Source organism: Amphimedon queenslandica, unplaced genomic scaffold, assembly GCF_000090795.2.
Source record: "Amphimedon queenslandica unplaced genomic scaffold, v1.1 AMPQUscaffold_13270, whole genome shotgun sequence".
Classification (NCBI taxonomy): domain Eukaryota; kingdom Metazoa; phylum Porifera; class Demospongiae; order Haplosclerida; family Niphatidae; genus Amphimedon; species Amphimedon queenslandica.
In genome coordinates, this window is record NW_003546494.1 from 69,422 (window position 1) to 73,595 (window position 4,174).

The window sequence follows — 4,174 nt, forward strand, 5'->3', positions numbered from 1 at the left end:
CTGCTCTTACTTCCACGCCATTTTTCTGCTTTCGCTGCTACACTATCTGCCTGCTCTGACTGCCACACCATCTTCTTCCTCTGACTGCCACACCATCTTCTGCCTCTGACTGCAACACCCTCTTGTACTCCGACTGCCTCACAATCTCCCTGCTCTCACTGCCACACTATTTCCCAGCTCTCACTGCCACATCATCTCCCTCCTCTCGCTGCCACACCATCCATTCTCTCACTGCCACACAATCCCTAGGCTCTAACTGCCACACCATCTCCCTGCTCTCACGGCATCGTCATTTACATGATTTCACTGCAACATGCTCTCGCTGACACACCGTCATCTTCCTACTCTCAATGCAACACCATCTGTCTGCTTTTACTGCCACACTATCTCACTGTTCTCGCTGCCATGCTGCATCCATCCTGTTACTGCTTCAGTCTCATTAGTTTCACTACCTCACCATTTCTATTCTCTCATTGCCTCACCAACTTGCTCCTCTCACAGCCTCACCATCTCCTTGCTCTAATTGCCACACCATATCCCTACGCCATCATCTCCTTCCTTTCACAGCCACACCAACTATCTGCTTTCTCTGCCTCACTATCTCCTTTCTCTCACTGCCCGCCAAATTTCTGTTATCACTGCCACACAGTGTTTCTGCTGTCACTGTCGCACCAACTCCCTGCTGTCACTGCCACACCATCTCGCTGCTCTCTCTGCCACGCCATCCTCATTGCTGCATCATCTCCATTCCACAATATCTCACTGCCTCACCATCTCTCAGCTCTCATGGCCATACCATTACCCTCTTCTCATTAATACAGGATTTTCCCGCTCACACTGCCACAACATCTAGTTTTCACTGCCACACCGTCTCCCTGGTGTCATTGCAACACCATCTCACCCATCTCACTCCTACTTCATTCTTCTGCTCTCACTGCCACTCTATTTCCCTGCTTTAGCTGCCGCTCTTTTTCCCTGCTTTAGCTGCCACACCATTTCCTGCTCTCACTGCCAAGCCATCTTCAGCCATCTTGCTGCTGTCACGGCCACACCATCTCTGTGTTCTCACTGCTACACCAACTCTCTGCTCCATGTGCCTCACAATCTCCCTGCTCTCAATGCCACACAAACTCCCTGCTCTCATTGCGACACCATCTCCCAGCTCTTTGTGGCACACCATCTTGCTGCTATTACTGCCACACCATCTCCCTGCTGTCCCTGCCACATCTTCCTATTCCCATTGCCACACCATCTCCCTATTCTCACTGCCACACAAAGTCTGCTAATCCTGCTGTCACTGCCACACCATCTCACAGCTCTTACTGCGACACCATCTGATTTCTTTCACTGCCACACCATCTCCCTCTTTTCATTGTGACAACTACGCCCTTCTCTCACTGCCACACCAACTTCTTGGTCTCACTACCACAAAATGTCCCTGCTCTCACTGCCACAATATCTCCCTGCTCTCACTACCACAACAACTTTGTCCTCTCACTGGCACACCAACTCCCCAATGTCTCTGCCAGACCATCTCCCTGCTCTCACTTCCACACCATTTTGCTCCTCTCACTTTTACACCAATTCTCTGCTCTCACTGCCACACCAACACCCTGCTGTCACTGCCAGACTATCTCTCTGCTTCCTTTTTCACATCATCTTCCTACTCTCATTGCAACTCCATCTTCCTGCTCTCATTGACTCACTATCTCCCTGCTCTCACTGCCACACCCTGTTCTTGCTCTTATTGCCACACCATCTCACTGCTCTCAATGCCACACCATGTTTCTGCTCTTGCTGCCACACTATCTCCTTGCACTCGCTGCCATGCCATCTCCCTCCTCCTGTGGCTTCACCATTTTACTGCTCTTACTGCCACAGAAACTCTCTTCTCAATGTGTTTCACAGTGTCCCTGCTCTCACTGCAACACCAACTCCTGCTCTCACTGCAACACCAACTTCCTGCTCTCAATGCCACTCAAACTCTGTTGTCACTCCCACACCATTTTGCTGCCACACAATCTCCCTGCCCTAACTGCCACACCATTATCTGATCTCATTGCCCCCTGCCCTCACTTCCATACCATCTCCCTGCCATCACGGCCACACCACCTCCTGCTCCCACTGCCTCACCACTTCATTGCTCTCACTGCCACACCAACTCCCTGTTTTCAGTGTTCCACCACCTCCCTGGTTTCACTGCGAACCATCTTCCTGCTCTCACTACCACACCAACACCCTACTTTTTCTGCCACATGATCTCCCTGCTCTCAAGCAACACCATCTCCCTGCTCTCACTGCAACACCAAGTCCTAGCTCTCACTGCCACACCATCTCCCAGCTTCATTGCAACACAATCTCCCTGCTCTCACTGCCACACCATCTCCTTGGTATTACAGCTTCACTCTCTCCCTGCTCTCAATGCCACACCATCTCTATTGGTCTCACTACCTCATCTCCCTGCTCTCATGACCACAAAATCTCCCTGTTTTCATTGCCAAACCATCTCACAGCTTCCACTGCCGCACCATGTCCATCTCACTGCTATCACTGCCACAACATCTCCATCTCACTGCTATCTCTGCCACACCATCTCCCTGCTCTCATTGCCATATCATCTGTCTTCTCTTACTGCCTCACCATTTGCCTCAAAAAAAGTGACAAAGCAAACAAAAGAAGATAAGAAGAAACAAATTGTGTGAATTTAGTTGTGCATGAAATATTTTAATACCGAAATAAAACTTAGTCTGATCAATGACTTCTGGTATTTTTAACGATACAATTAATGAAATTGAGAAAATAAGAAACAAATAAAATGAACTTTGAACAACAAAATTTATTGCAGAATCCAGCCTTGAAGGATAGCTCGGTCTAATAATTAGTGACTTCAGTTATTTTAAACTATACTATAACACTGAGAAAAGAAGGAACAAATACCAAAAAATAAGTAGTTCATGAAACATCATTTCAAAACATAATTTACATGTAAGCTTCATCAGTCACTTTTATCTACACAATACTATGCAACTTAGAAAAGAAGAAACAAATAGTAAGAAGTACATAAAACATCATTATAAAACTAAATTCAAATGATAAGTACTAAGTCTGATGAGACACTCCTGGGATTTTAAACTATACTATAAAACTGACAAACAAGCGTAACAGGGTAAAAAATATTTCTATAATTGATTTCACCACCTTGCAAATACAACTTGGTCATTATTAATACTTATAAAGGCTCTCTCTACCTTGCGATGCTTGTAGAAAAGTCTTTAGACAGTATCTCTATGCTCTCTTGCTGTTAGAAAGCTCTTAACTTTGTCCCATGTGACATGCCGTTAAAGACAGGAATGGATCCAATTATTTGCGTGGGCAATCTGCGCATGCGCAGTACTAACTAAATTGTACTTCAATTTATAATGTGCATCACTCAAACAAAAATGTAAAAAAAACAGTTCAAACATGAATAAATGCTTGTTTAGCCACACATTTGATTTCAGGTTACTCTGTTGAGTCTACAAGGAATAAGCAATATTAATAATAAATGTAAAAAGTACATGTACTTTGCATTAATGTTTACAAGGAACTTTGTAGCCTATTTTCATCTCTAAAAATAATTTGACAGGAATGTCATTCTACAGATAACGAAAACAAATTTTATACAGCAATAATAGTTTTTACTGACCTGGAAATATACTGGTGTCACATTAAGTAGTGTCAAGGGAAATAATGAGTTGATAATATATCTAGTCTCAAGGAAATTTTATCTGTTTAACAGAGATAAGAAGTTAAAAATAAACCTTTCATTGCAAATGCCATACACATGAAGCTAGATATTTCTGTGGCCCAAAATTTCTGCTAATTATGCAGATTTCAAAAGCTGTGAAAATTTAAACCTTTAAAATCAGTACACATTGAAAGGCATGGTGATTTTGCTAAAATAAAGTCTACAAAATTCACAGAAATTTTGGGCGACAGTAATTTCTAGCTACAATTAAAGAAATTTCTAGGTACAATTCTAAACATTTGTAGCATAATAAAATAAATCATTTCATGAATAATTATTCTATTAAGTACCAGCATCTCCAAATATAGCATCCAGAGTTTTGTCCACCACCATGAACAATACTGATAGCTTTTCGTGACATTCTAATTATCATTAAATATCATACAT

At 43.2% G+C, this 4,174-nt stretch overlaps 1 long non-coding RNA gene across 1 annotated transcript; it reads right to left on the reverse strand.

The window, feature by feature from the left end:
• Nucleotides 1-3,443: 3,443 nt before the first annotated feature.
• On the reverse strand, nt 3,444-3,604 carry LOC109583898 (uncharacterized). Its single transcript, XR_002185760.1, has 2 exons — nt 3,564-3,604; nt 3,444-3,515 (listed from the first exon to the last, which is right to left on the reverse strand). It is a non-coding gene; the product is annotated as an uncharacterized LOC109583898 (long non-coding RNA).
• Between the last annotated feature and the right edge of the window lie 570 nt (nt 3,605-4,174).